General features: G+C 44.6%; 1 protein-coding gene across 1 annotated transcript in view; it reads left to right on the forward strand.

Annotated features, from left to right (window-relative positions):
* UST (uronyl 2-sulfotransferase) overlaps nt 1-15,472 on the forward strand; it is a 316,617-nt gene that overhangs the window by 109,577 nt on the left and 191,568 nt on the right. The gene's annotated exons all lie outside the window — the stretch shown is intronic.

Consider the following 15,472-nt stretch of genomic DNA (forward strand, 5'->3'; position numbering starts at 1 on the left):
CTGAATTAAAGAGGAATAAAAAATGCTTTATGATCCCCAATGCGAGAGAGTCCGCCCCGAGTTCTGTATCTGTGTATTCAACCAACTGAGGATCAAAAATATTCTTAAAAACACAATAAAAAGTAACAAGACTTTAATACTATTTAATAAAAAAATACAAATAATACAGTACATCAGTTGTTCACATGGCATTTACATCACCTTGGATATAAGTAATCTAGAGATGATTTAAAGTACACAGGAGGATGTGTGTAGGTTGTATGAAAACACTACACCATTTTATATCAAGGACTTGAGCCTTCTCGAATTTTGATATCTGCAGGGGTCCTGCAACCAGTCCCCGCAGATGAGAGGGAGGGCTGTGCATAGAAGGGGCTCAATCGTCTGTTTTCCAGTTGAGAGAAAGGCAGTCGCTTAGCTTTGTCAAAGAGTCTGGGTCTTACTCAAGCGTGTCTCTGGTCTCCTGGTGTCAAGTCTGTCCTTCTCATTATGGCTTGTTAAGGTTTAATCGACTCAGGTGGTTTTGTCATGAAGGGCTCAAGTGCCACCATTTCCTGAGTCTCCAGCATATCATTGCCAAGTTGGAGGATGGGCATCATGTAAGTCCCGAGCCAGGCATCTCAGCGGCACCCCAGAGCACTGGCCTGTCCCCATGCTGAGTGGGGGCCTTTAGTGCATTCTAAAGTGAAGTCCAGTTGATTCATTTCTGGATCCTAAATGCGGACGTTGTGTAAAAATACGGGAGTGTGTGGGGTAGGAAGTTCAGAGCAATCAGCTTTCCTTGGAAAATACTTTTCCTTTTCAATTTGATGGCTGTTTTTAAAAAGGATGTCAGAAACATGGGTGAGCTTGAAGATGGGCAGGTGTTTCCCTCTCCTGATGGCACACGGTGATGTTCAGTGAAGACTGAAAGAGACCAGTTTTTGTGTTGTCTGGCCAGTAACTTACTCAAATGAGAGGTGCTGGTTTACAGGTCTGGGTTGTGGTGATTTACAGAACTTTCGTTTTTTTCTTTAATTTGAGCTGTCAGAATTAATGATGTTTTGTGGAAAGGGAGAAGCGGTCCCAGGCACACCCAGGGGAGCAACAGCTTGCAGCACCCTGGGGCCCCACAGCTACATGTGCTCCAGCACACTCTCGCCAAAAGCCAGTGCAAGTCAGTGTGTGTGGAAATTATTTACTCTGAGTCACATGTTACTTTTCTTAGCTATAGTTATTATTGGTGCTGTAATGACTTGGCAGTATCTCTTCATTTTTTCTTACGTCTGGCTCATGTTTGCATGTGTAACTCCATCTCACAAAAACCCAGCATTTCATAGGACCTACTTGGCACCCGGCCGTGTTTGCACAAGAACCTCATTTCTTTGTAGAAATGCATAGTGAGCATGGTCCATCTCGAATTGATGCTACTATAGAATTGAGGCGCTGCCACAGTCTGGTTGAGTCACCTTGGGTGAATCATTTAACTTCTCTGAGCAATGGATTCTCTGTACAAGGATTGGATTAGAAAACCTTTCAACTCCAACCACTAAAGGAATTTTGAGCTTGGTGAACACCTTCTAATCTTTCCTAGGATGCATCTGCAGCTCTCTGAGACTTTTTACCATTTTAGGATGCCTCAAGAAACACTGAGAGATTCTGCAAAAAGATAAACCTTGGGTCCGTTAAGTATGGAGATGCGGGTAGGTGGTTTGGGAGTGTGCAGGTGATCTCCTGGGGAGACAGGGAGTTTATACAAGATGGGTGAGAAAGCAGGACATTTTTCAGGAGAAACAGATGCTTAACAGAACTAAGCTGTCTGAGACACTTAGATTTGGGGGGCACTACTAGGCTATAGAGAAGGCATTAGCAATTCAATTTGAAGTAGCAATGGGAAACCACCGGACTCAGGCTCATTTTTCTCAGCTGATAACATCAGGGCACAGATTAAAGGTGAAAACAGAATTCTAGATATTTCCAAGGATATTTGAGTAAGACATTTGCTCTCTGGTGATCCCATGTATACTGATGGGTATGAAGTAGTTACCTGATGTGAGTTGTGATATGTAAGGACTTTAGGTGGCTTAATAAATAAAAAACCTCTTTAGTCTTCTCCTGATTTGGGCCTGATTGGGGCCACTGGAGACAGACAATTTTGATAAAAATGGCTTTAGGTTGCATCCCAAAAGGTTCACTCACTCTTCTCTAAATTGAATTTATCCTCCTAAATCCACACCCTCACCTCTTACTGGGACAAAGCCTAACCCTCTAAGAGCAGAATCAAGGAGACAGGCTGGTTACAAAAGCCAGGGACGTTCAGTTGCTTTCTCCAAAGCTCATGCATCACACAAGTTACTACAAGGAGATGGGAGGAAGGTCAGGCCAGGAATATTCTCTAACTGAGCCTTTTTCACTTGGATTCCCAAGGAGTGGAGGAGATTGCGGTTAACTCATTGTTGCCTTGGGAACTATGGTGGAAAAATAGGAAAATATGTATTCAATGAATATTTATTAAATGTCTACCAAGTACCCAGCACTTTCCTGGGCTCTGAGATACAGTCGTGAGTGAGACATACAAGGCCTCTCTTCTTACAGAGCTCACATTCTTGGAGTGGGAAGGGGATAAGTAAACATGAATAGGACAATTTCACATGGTCATAAAAACATGCCTTAAAGCAATTCGGGTCAGATGATGTGGCAGAGAACACGGGGGCTGGAGGGAGGGAAACAGACTCACTAAGCAGGTGGGCAGGCAAGCCCACTCTCTGGAAGGACATCTGGGTGGAGGGCAGGGGCAGGCTGGATGTGCCAGGGCGGCAGAAGGAAGGCCAGTGTGTGGAGTGTGGTGAGTGTAGTAACAGTGCCCTGTGAGGTCCTGAGCTCGAAGAGGAAGAGGGACCAATCAGCTGTGAATTTGAGGTGTTTCCTCCTCGTGTAACAGAGAGTCTTCAGCATATTTAAGCAGGTATATTCTTATTGCCTGGGGGACTTGTTAAACTGATGGCCTGGAGGGTCATTACTAGAATCTCATTACTAACGTCTCTCAGGTAATGCTATTGCTGCTGGTCCATAGACTTCACTTGGGCTGTCAAGGTTCTCGTTCATGTTTAAAATGATCACTTTGCTGTGTGGAAAGTGAGGAAATCCAGAGGAATAAGAGCAGAAGCAGGGAGACCATTTAGAAGCTATCATCGTCCGTTGAGGGCACCCAGGGTAGCGTGACCGAAGCCTGACGCTTCACAATTCCCTGCACCTGTGTGTGTCCCCTTACCCAGCCACCCAAAATTCAACTTGATTATGCAGCAAATTGGCTAATACTTAGATTCCCCTCTTCTTGACTGGTGCTGACTATTCTTGGCCAAGTGCTCCTCCAACTTTAACATACAGAGGAGTCACACGGGAGGGAGTCTTGCTGTGAGAGAGATGTTGCAAAAACCGTGGTTTTATCTTCTTGTATTTCAAGTCAGAAGCGCATAAGGAGATAAGGCCTTGATCCCCAGCAGTTTGTTGGTGAGAATGGGGTACAGCCTTTCACAAGGGAACCAGGGAGTGAGCAGCCTGAGGGAAGGTCGTGGAGACTTTTTCCCCATCTGCGTATTCCTTCATCTGTGGTCATCCTTGCAAAGTGAGAATGTTATTTAAACCATGTACTTCTTTATTTTCCTGGAGTATTCGATATGTTTAAAAAGTGTCAGACCACTTCCTCGGTAGGCATGTGCTTGCACTTAGCCCTAATTCAGACCCTCGGAGGTGGCAAATACAGCGTGGCTCTCGTCTGTGTATTTTAAGAGGTCTCTTATAACAGGCCTCGTCTGTGGCGATCCTGGTGAGTAGCACTTAGCGGGTTTACAAACCACTCTGTCTTGGTGATGACATACTCAGTGTGGTCCTGGAAGCTAAATAAAACACAGGAACAGGATATTAAATAAAATAAAGAACATGCCTATGTAATTATTGCCAGAAATGAAATTTTGAAACCCTAAATTTGAGTTTGGTCTAGGCACCTGAAGATTCCGGTAAGTAAACAAACATCATTTCCCAGATTAAAATTTCAGGAAAGCCATGTCTATCAAATGTCTTACCTAGATAAAATATTTTGAAAATATTTGAACTGATCATAGGAGAAATGGAGAGCAGAGGTTGAGTAAGATAGGTGCCCCCCAAAGCAACATTGTCTTCTAAAGATGATTCTGTTTCCTACTACTTAAGACAGCAAAGGCAGTTGGCCTTGGCCAACATCACTTATTTTCTTCTACTGAGAGACTTTTATCCAACTCAGACGGATATTAGCTTTTACTTTGGAATTGTTTTGTGATTTTAAAGGACAGTAGAACTTCTGTAAGTTGACCACCCAAGGAACTTCTGTAAGTTGACCACCCAAGGAACTTCTGTAAGTTGACCACCCAAGGTAACAAATTGGTCAGGAGGTGGTCAACGTAAGGACTGAGGCCCTATTGAACTGAAACGTACACGTGGTCCGTGTCTGGTCTATGAAAACGAGGTCATCTTAAGGAGATGGTCATTGTAGGGAGGTGGTCAGCTTCGGCCTTCTACTGTATAATCTCTTTAAACCTTGAAAGTGGGATTTTTTTTAGAGAATTAATTTTTTTAAATTATGGTGATCCAGTCAATACTATCCCAGTTGGAGGTTAAGGGGCTTCCTTCTCCCATGGTCGTCTTTGAATTTTTCTGTAGCCCTTTCCAAGAGAAGTTTGCTAATAGTTTTCAAGCTTCTGCTATGTATTTTATGTTTCGTCCTGTACTAAATGCTTTTGCACAGGTTATCTCATTTAGTCCCAAAGATAACTTTCTTAGCATTTCGCAGGCAAGAAAACTGAGGCAGTGTAGCAAGTAGGTGGCTGATTCCAGATTCTCGATCCTGTTCCGTTTCCCTAAAACTATGACATCTCCCTAAAATACCACATTAGGCATGATCCAATGCAAATGGACCCAGCAAGTTCAAATGCATTTGTAATTTGTCTAGATTTTCCATGTAGCTGAAGTTAAGCACACTTGTAGAAGACTTCCAGGTATTTATGGTTTGTTTTGGTGTTTTATCATTTTTCCTGTTCACACTGCCTAGCATGATAGAACATGAATACTTGCTGAATGAATCACTTTCAGATTCTTTGAGCCCCATGAAAGCTGTTTAGAGGGCTCACAGTAACTCTGGTTAAAAGGTGCAGGGGACTGAGTGTGGTGGCTCATGTCTGTAATCCTAGCATTTTGGGAGGCCAAGGCAGGAGGATTGCTTGAGGCCAGGAGTTCAAGACCAGCCTGAGCAAGAGGAAGATCCTGTCTCTACTAAAAATAGAAAAATTAGCTGGGCATGACAGTGGACACCTGTAGTCCCAACTACTGGGGAGGCTGAGGCAGGAGGATTGCTTGAACCCAGGAATTTGAGGTTGCTATGAGCTATGAGGCCACGGCACTATAGCCAGGCAGCTGAGCAAGAGCAGGGATGGATCCTCTTCATCCTTTTGTCCACCTGGCAAAATCCTATTTCAAGGCCTAGTTCATACCCTCATCTTCATCTCCTTTATGTAGCTTTTCCTGTCTCTCTTTGTCACTGAGGCAGAACGGCTTCTTTATGTATGTATCAGTTAGCACACTGTGTACAGTATTAAAATTGTAATACTCAAGTTATGTTTGACTTCTGCAGTTGTAAGAGCTATAAGATACAATATTGGGTGACACCAGTGGCTCAGTGGGTAGGGTGCCGGCCCCGTAACCTGAGGGTGGTGGGTTCAAACCCGGCCCCGGCCAGCTAAAACAGTAATGAGAATTGCAACAAATAGCCAGGCATTGTGGCAGGCATGTGTATTCCCAACTGCTTGGGAGGCTGAGGCAAGAGAATCGGATAAGCCCAACAGTTGGAAGTTGCTGTGAACTGTGACACCACGGCACTCTACCCACTCTACCAAGGGTGACAAAGTGAGACTCTGTCTCAAAAAAAAAAAGGGTACAATATACAAGATGACAAATGTTATCAGTATATGAGTATTATAATTTTAATACACTTTTCCCCTTTCTTACAATGCACATACACATTTTTGGCACCCTCTGTATATAATACTTTCATTTTTTTTTTAAAGTAAGAATCACTTATTGGCACTGTGCTAGACATTAAGCTAAATGTTCTACAATTTTGCCTCTTTTATAGCCTCAAAACAGCCCTGAGAGGTAGGCACCATTGTCCTGTGTTACAGCTGAGGATAGTAAAGGGCTCAGAGAAAATAAATAACTTGTCCTAGGTCAGACAGTTAGTGAATTTCAGAGATGTACTTGGAACCCAGAACCAGCCTGTGTTGTCAATATATTCTCTTTATTATTATTAAGGCAAAATTTACAAACAGTAAAGTGTTTTGACGATAAAATGTACACATCTTGGGTGTACAGTTTGATGAATTTTGATAAATCCACACGTCTGCTTAGCCATCGACCCAGTCAAGATAGAGAGCTTTTCCACGGCCCAGAAATTTCTCTGGTGCTCCTTCCCTGTCAGTCCTAGCTGCTCAAGATTACAGCTGCCTGTTTTTGAACTTCATAGAAATTGAACTCTAAAGTACATCTTCAGTTTTGTCTCTGATTTCTCTTACTCAGCATAATATTTTTAAGATTGATCCATGTTGTGATAGATAGTGGTACCTGCCATATTCGTGGTTCTTGATCTTTTCTTGCTGAGCCATATTCCATGCCATGAGTAGACCACAATTTGCTTATTCATTCTCCTTTTGGTGGGCATTTGGATTATTTTCTATTTTGGAGCTGTTGTCAATAGGCTACTGTAAATGTTCTTCCACACGAATCTTTTTTTTCTTTTGAGACAGAGTTTCACATTGTTGCCCTTGGTAGAGTGCTGTGGCATCATAGCTCACAGCAACCTCAAACACTTTGGCTGAGTGATCCTCTTGCCTCAGCCTCCCAAGTAGCTGAGATCTCAGGACCCACTACAATACCCAGCTATTTTTAGAGATGGGGTCTTGCTCTTGGTCAGGCTGGTCTTGAACTCCTAAGCTTGGGCAATCTACCTGCCTTGGTCTCCCACAGCACTAGGATTACAGGTGTGAGCCACCATGCCTGGCTCTGCACACACATCTTTTTGAGGGCATGTGCTTTTATTTCTACTGGGTAAATACCTAAGTGTACAGTCACAGGGTCATAGATTGAAAGCGTGTTTACCATCATTAAAAGCTGCCAGTTTTCCAAAGTGTTGCTATGATTTCATACTTGCACAAGCAATGTATAAACATTCTAATTCATATCTCTGCCAACATTTGGTGCTGATGGTCTTTTTCAGTTTTATGCTACCTTTTAAAATGTCCTCTTTCCCATCTGACTGTGAGCCTCTCAAGGTCAGGAAATGCGTGCCGTTCATTTCTATACTTATCAAACTTAGCTCAGCGTATGGCATGTTAAGTCTGATGCACGTGAAACTGTAATTCTGAGTCCTGCAAAAATGAGTGTCAGGTCCCTTCTAGCAATGAGAATCTAGAACTCTAACCATGTGCCATGTGACACAAGTCGTTTTACATTATAAGGGCTTTAGATCGTTGTCTTTAGAATGTAGCAGCCTTTCAACCATTAGGTGGCAGGTTGGAGAACCCCAGTGAGGAAGTGAGGGACCTGCCAGGCGTGGACTTTCCTGAGTGAGAAGGCTGGGGAGTCCCAGTGTTTGCTGGGAGGCTGTGCTGCAGCAGGAGGTCCGTCCGCTGCAGAGAGTCCTCTTGGTGGGAGTTAGAGTGTCTCAGCTGGTTGATTTCTGACCTACTATTTTCTAGGATAATGTTTGAGTTATCTGTTTCTATATAAACAGTATGGAGCAGCTTAAAACAACACACATGTATGACCTCAAGCTTCCTGTGGGTCAGGAGTTTGGCCTAACTTAACCAAGTCCTCAGTTTCACAAGGCTGCAGTCGAGGTATCAGCTGGGGCTGCGGTTGAGTCTGTGGCAGGAGCTGCTTCCAGGCTAACATATCCGTTGCAGGATCTGGGCCAGTGTGTGTTGTTGGACTCAGGGCCTCAGTCTCTTGATGGTTGTTGGCCAGAGGCCACCTGCAGTTCCTTGCTGCCGTGAATTTGTGTACCATGGCTGCTGCCTCAACTTCTATGCTTAGGCTTGACGTAAGTGATTCGAAACCCAGTGGAACCCTGTCGCCTTTGGCCCAGTGAGAATCCCCCTGCCTGTGTGGTGGTCTGTGATTTGGCCCACTCATTCCTTCTACAAGGACATGAATAGCATGAAGTGGGGAGAATCAGAATATGTCTGCCATAGATGGGCCATTAAAAAACAGAAAATACAGATATTATGAGGAAAGTCGTTGTTTTGACCCAAACAGGGTATTACATTTTTTATTGGTCCAATAAATAGCTTTGGAGGCTCTAGCTTTACCCCCCAATACAGAGATGCCATTCTGGGTAAATTATCTACAGTTACTATCCTCTGGTACAGAAGTTTGATAGGAAAGTATGAAGTGAGTTCTGGATAAACATTTTTCAGTGGGCTCATTCAGTGTCAATGAATTGAGTCTTTCCTATAATCTGCTTCTGGACAGAGCTTTTACTTTGAAATTTGCCATGGATTAAACAAATAGGGAGATTGGCAGAGGAACCCCTATAACCCAAGTGTAGGAAGCCAAACTATTTGGCAATGTATTTGTTATCTAGAATGGAATAATTGGCCTAGATCAAATACAAAAAAAAAAAAAAAACCTAAGGGTCATTTGAAACTAAATTTTCAATACTCTTTTGTGGAGTCTTTTTAATTAAAAAAGTAATTCGCATGTTTGAACAGTAGAGCAAACAAAAATATTTTGCTTGTTAGGAGATACTCAGATGTTCAGGCCTTAACACTTAGCTCTGGTGAAACTAGACAGTTGAGGAGGCAGCAGCGCCTTGTCCTGCCTTGACTGTGGGGTACTTTATTTTGCCTATTCTTGGTCGTTAGGATTTTGAATACCCTAAACATGTTTTTTTCCTCCAAAATTAAACCAAGCACAAACGTTCATTTCCAGGATTTAAAAACCATTTTTATGCTATTTTAATAGATTGGAAAGTTTTGAGAAACTACAGGCCATTGTATTAGAGTTCTCCAAAGGGAGGAATACACGCACTTAACACTCACACACACACACACACACCAGGGGATTTGTTAGGGGAATTGGCTCAGACAATTAAGGAGGCTGAGAAGTCTCACAGGCTGTCTGTAAGCTGGAGAGACACACAGGGAAGCTGGTTTTGTGGCCCAAGAACTGAGGAGGCTGATGGTGCACCTTTCAGTCCAAGACGAAAATCCTCAAAGCCTCAGAGGCCCTCTAGTTCAGTGGCTGATGAACTGGCTGTTCTGATGTCCAAGGGCAGGAGAAGAAGGATGTCCTGGCTCTGGAAGAGAGAACTCACCTTTCCTCTGCCTTTTTGTTCTGTCCAGGCCCCCAGCCAATGGTATGGTCCCCCCATACTGAGGGTGGACCTTCCCATCCAGTGCCCTGACTCACACCCCGTCTCCTCTGTATGCAGACAGCCTCAGGGACACACCAACTCTCTGGGCATCCTTCACTTCCGTCAGGCTGTCACCTAGAGCTAACCAGCTCTGCCATAGAGATGGACTTAAAGTTTGTTTAAATTCATCTCCTTAATAAGCTGTATAAGCTTTCTTCTTTGAGTCTAAGAATTAATTATCATTTCAAAGAGATGGCAAATAGCATATTTATCTCTTTTAGTTAAAAAGGGAAGACAATATTAATCGATACTTGGAAACTTCTTTTGCCACATTTCAAATTTATTCTAGGCAATTTACATTGAGAATTAAAGAAAGCTTCATTTGATGAATGCAGGTTGAAAGAGCAATTTTACCTTAGTGATGACAGTTACATAGTGTGTATTACGTGCCAGACTCTGTTCTGCAGGGTGTATGGATGTGGGGGTATGTGTACCCACTATATATATATATATATATACACAGAGGATGCCAAAAACATGTGTACACATTTTAGGAAAGGAAAAAACTAGTTAAATGTGTAATATTTGATCACATTTGACTTCTGCAAATACAAGAATGCTTGACGTGACTTGAATTCATCTTTTGTTACTGGTTTATATTATTACAATTTTAATACAGTTTTTTCCTTTCATAAAATGTGTATTTTTTCTTTTGGCACCCTCTGTATATACCATTTCACACCCTGCTGGTTCCCTCGTTAATGGGTTAGATACATAGTTGATGTACAATCACTTATTTAGATGAGAGTCATGTTTTTACCTTTTGGAAATTATGCTTTAGTGAGCCTGTGACAGGGACACAGATGAGGCACCTGGCCCAGAGCTTCGGAGCTGGGTGCAGTGGAGCCAGCCTCGGAGGTACCAGCAATTCAGATCAGAGTGTCTGCTAACTATCACGGCACTCCTAGTCTTGAGGAATTTGTTTTCTTGGCACTTGGAGGCCCACAGCCACCCTTCTGATGCTAAGGAAACAGAAGTAACAATAGTGCAAGACAAACCATTGCATTCCAGCGTAAGGAAAACAAATGAACTAAAAAGCACACTAGGTCCAGCCTGGCCTGAGCATCTGGGTTAGGACAACCAGCTGAGAAAGCCCACACTTCACTGTTTTAGAGAGAATAAATGCCCAGGGACAATGCTTCCTTATGATTCTGAAAAGCAACATAAAATGCTTCCTAGATGAGTTAAAAAATAGACCCCAAAGTTGCAGGAGTGGCTGGAGCTCTGTGAAAAGTCTCAGGGGGCACCTGGAAGTTCAGGCTCAGCATTGACACAGGGGATTACAGGGGATCCCAGACAGGGAGAACAGTGGGAAGAGATGAACAGTTCTGAGGCGTGACCGTGGTGTCCTCGGGTGTTGTGTGGCTGGGCGTGGCCGTGGTGGCGCTGAGCATGACTGTGGTGTTGCTGGGCGTGGCCGGGGTGTCCTTGGGTGTTGTGTCACTGCGTGTGGCCGTGGTGTCAGTGCGTGTGGCTGTGGTGTTGCTGGGCATGGCCGTGGTGTCCTTGGGTGTTGTGTTGCTGTGTGTAGCCGTGGTGTCACTGCGTGTGGCCGTGGTGTTGCTGGGCATGGCCATGGTGTCACTGCGTGTGGCCATGATGGCGCTGGGCATGGCTGTGGTGTTGCTGGCCATGGCCGTGGTGTCATTGGGTGTTGTGTCACTGCATGTAGCCGTGGTGTCACTGCGTGTGGCTGTGGTGTCACTGCGTGTGGCTGTGGTGTTGCTGGGCGTGGCCGTGGTGTCACTGCGTGTGGCCATGGTGTCACTGCGTGTGGCTGTGGTGGCGCTGGGCATGGCTGTGGTGTTGCTGGGCATGGCCGTGGTGTCATTGGGTGTTGTGTCACTGCATGTAGCCGTGGTGTCACTGCGTGTGGCTGTGGTGTCACTGCGTGTGGCTGTGGTGTTGCTGGGCGTGGCTGTGGTGTCACTGCGTGTGGCCGTGGTGGCGCTGGGCATGGCTGTGGTGTTGCTGGGCATGGCCGTGGTGTCATTGGGTGTTGTGTCACTGCGTGTGGCCGTGGTGTCACTGTGTGTGGCCATGGTGTCACTGCGTGTGGCCATGGTGTCACTGCGTGTAGCCGTGGTGTCACTGCGTGTGGCTGTGGTGTCACTGCGTGTGGCTGTGGTGTTGCTGGGCGTGGCCGTGGTGTCACTGCGTGTGGCCATGGTGTCACTGCGTGTGGCCATGGTGTCACTGCATGTGGCATGGATTCTGAGCTGACACGGGCCTCCACCTTGATGCTGTTGTCCCACTTGGAAGAGTCTGCGTTAGGAAGCCAGGGAAGACTTTCTTACTGGATCATCCAGATCTCTGCTGGTGACCTTCATTGCATTGGGACATTCCTGGGCTGGAGGCAGAGCAGAGCTCGGGACCCCTCGGCTTCTGCTTCTGAAATTCTCTACCCAAAATGGCCTATAAATGGCATATGCGCTATTCCAGAATTTACTCATGTGAAGCAGATGGCTGACCCCCTGCCCTGTTTGGAGGACTTGATGGGGGTGTCATCAGTGAGAGGAGAGGAAGGCTCAGCTTGTCCACAGTAGTTCTCTCCTTCTCCTGGGCATTTTGAGCAACAAACAGTTATTGTCACAGACATTAGCATCACTTGTCCCTGAAATGTAGTCTGGGGGGACAGTCTAGGCAACTGCCCTGTCAGAGTTACTTAAAAAAAAGTGTATGAGGTGTATTTATGTACACATATACGAGGTATATACATACATGATGGTGGTTTTTACTGATGCTAAAATAAAATATTCCCATTATAAAAGCAATAAGAACATCACAAAAAATTTCAAAGAAAAAGATAAAAATGTCCCTAAGTCCAGTGGGGATGAGCAAATGAATGACGCTGAGAGGGACCCCGCGGCCTGCTAGCTGGTGGCTTAGTGACACAGGTGACAAAACAGAAGCAGTAGGTGTTTGTTTGCTCTGGCTGCTCTGCTGGCCCTGGAGCTGCCCTTGGCAAGGCTGAGGGAGGCACCCGTGCCTGCGGCTGGGAGGGTCTCAAACGCTGACATTTTCATACAGGACACGAGGAGTCCTTGAATGAGGTGGGGCCCTGATTTAGTAAGAAGTGGAAGGAATGGAGGTAAGCTAGCAACCACGTCCTCTCCTCTCTCCACGAAGGGCATTTTTATTACCTGCACTTGTGCTGATGCCTCTGTGATAGATGCCAGCTAAGTCAGTGGCTAAAGCTAAGTCAGAATTCTGTGTTTAAAATGTTGAGAAACCAACACAGACAAAGAGCACCGATTTTTCCTCTGGGGAAAAAGTGACAGATAGTCCATGTAGATCGGCGGTTCTCAACCTGTGGGTCACGACCCACAGGAACTGTATTGAAGGGCCGTGGCCTTAGGAAGGTTGAGAATCACTGGTGTAGACAGATACATGGCACTGGATCTATGGGAGACACATGCTGAGTTCAGTTAAATGCCCATCTCCCCTGTGGCCCTCTGCTGCCCAGGCCTGGGTACGTGTCCAGGAGCTGAGTATGTGTTTAAACTATTATAGTTCCGCAAAAGAGCCTCATCCTATTTCTGTTACATGGAGGCTCTATTCTGAAACTTACTGAAATATATGTTAGTGTCTCTTGCTACGCAAGCCAAGTCCATTTTTTCTTCATCCATTTGTATGAGGAAATGTGGTCATATTCAGAGTTTGGGGCGTAAACGTGCAGGGCAAGAGCTGCCTTGGGGACTGTGTACCCTTTGCCTAGAGCAGTGATTGTCAACCGGTGAGCCGTGGTACACTGGCGTGCCGTGAGAGGATCGTAGGTGTGCCCTGAAAATTTTTAAAGATCATGAATTAAATTATATTCAAAAGAAGTTCAAAGCACGGGAAGTATGTTGTTGTTGTTTTTTTCACTGTTTTTGGATCCGCATAATTTAAGTGTGCTGCAGAAGTTTAGCTATACGATCAAGTGTGCCGTGAGATAAAAAAGGTTGAAAACACTGGCCCAGAATGCGCTTCTCTCTTGCCAACACCACTTTGTCACTAATTTGTCTTTTTCATTAAAGCAGAGACAGCGTCTCCCCCGGGAGGCCTTCACTGACCACTCTACGCCTGAGTGGGCCGTTCCCCCTCTGGGCTCCCAGCTTCCCCAGCCCAGGCTGTGTGGTCTGTGCAGTTCTACTGTCCCTTTCGTCTACTGTCCCTACCACAGAGGCCGTGCCTGTTAGGAGATTTTAGCAGATCTCTGTTGAATGAATGAGGACACCTGTCATCTCAAAGACACTGTTCTTTAGTAGGGGACTGCTGCATTCTGATGAACACTTGCTGCTCTCCGGCCCACCTCCCTACCCCTTGTATGCCCAAAACTCTGGGATGACACTTTAAAAGATTTCCACATCTCTAGATACATAAGGATAAAATGTGCGACTTTACATTATGCAACAAACTTCTTTGTTTCCTAACTGATATCACAGATGATTCAGTCTGCTAGCTAGTGGCAGGTGATTGATAGAAAAACAAGAAATATTTTTTCGAAAGAAAAAAGCAAGCCTGTGGTATTCAGAATAAGATCACTTTGAAATATAAAAATATGACTTGGAAAATTGCAGTGAGCATTTCCAAGGATAGCCCCTCTCCCACCATCTGGAGCCATGCACCTGTGTCTGTACCACTAAGCCCACACCATGGGGTCTTGGAACCGGGGCCTGGACTTGGTCATTGTGAGTTCACAGAAGGTGGATGTGATTCTCAGTGGGTGAACTTTGCCCAGCTTGTTTCAAGACAACAAAATACATACTTATGGAAAATCTATTCTACACATATTTCCCCCTAAAAGATTTCAAATTTCTTTTTCTTCTCCTTTTGCAGAACTGAGAATTAAACTGTCCAAATGTGATTTTCTAAAAAAAAAAAAAACACAAAAAATCCAAAAAACAAATGTGCTTTTCTTCATATTAACTTGCATTTTCACCATTATGGCATGTGTCTACAGAAACACTGTCCCACTGTTTTATTTTAGGAGGAACAAATCTTAATTTTCATATTGCCATGCTGTGGGAGGAGTCATTGTTAGAAAATTCCAGAAAGAGCTTGTGTTGGAATAGAAATATCTGGTAGGGAAGGAGCAGGGATTGGTGTGGGGAGGGTAAAGGCTCCTCTTTTCTGAGTAATTGAAGTTAACACGTGGGTGAGAGTGAGCCGATACAGACTCTGAAACACAATACTTGGGTCAAAAAGGTCAAAATTAAAGGTAGGAAAATATTGGTGAAGCCTCCATTGTTGAAATATTTTGGCACTGGAGTGGACGCCAGTTCTTGCAGTGTTAATTCTCCACTAGTGCCCTTCCCAGGGCACTGTGTCATTCCTTCAGAGTCTACCCACCCACCGTTATCTTCTTTCACAGTGATCCAGCAATTTCCATTTGGTCTCAGAGTGCTCCCCTTTTCACCAGGGAAGAATTCACACACGGAAAGCAGCAGGAGGCTGTCCTAGCCAAGGAGGCACCTGCTTCTGGTGAAGGCTATGTGGGGAAGGTCTGTGAGAACAGACAGAGAAGGAATGAGCCACCTGCTAAACATTTTTAGCCACCTGCTGAAAACTATTTCACACAATTTTACACATTTTATTCATATAAATTTTACATTTTTATCTACTTTGTAACTTGGTGATAGGATATGACCTCCTTTTTAAATTTTGGTACTCATTCTGACTTCCTATTAAACACCCAGTGACATACAAGGTCTCTGCTCCCAGGTACAGGGACTTATCTGAAGGCTGAGAGCCAGATGACGAAGGAAATTAGAAGGCAGTTTCCATTTAGAGTGGAGAAGTATTCAAGGCAGGTGGGTATGGGTATCCAGAAGCTGTTTGGGTACAGGGCAGTTTCATCCCTTAGCATACATACACGCAGGTAGAAATCTGTATATTTTTTATCTAAGTTTTGCTCACTAATGATCATGATACTGTAAGAGAAAAGAAGACTCTTAGAGACAACAAGTTTAGTCAGAAAGCTGAGCCAGCATGTACCCTGGGATGTGGCTT

This window comes from Nycticebus coucang, chromosome 5, assembly GCF_027406575.1.
Source record: "Nycticebus coucang isolate mNycCou1 chromosome 5, mNycCou1.pri, whole genome shotgun sequence".
Lineage (NCBI taxonomy): Eukaryota > Metazoa > Chordata > Mammalia > Primates > Lorisidae > Nycticebus > Nycticebus coucang.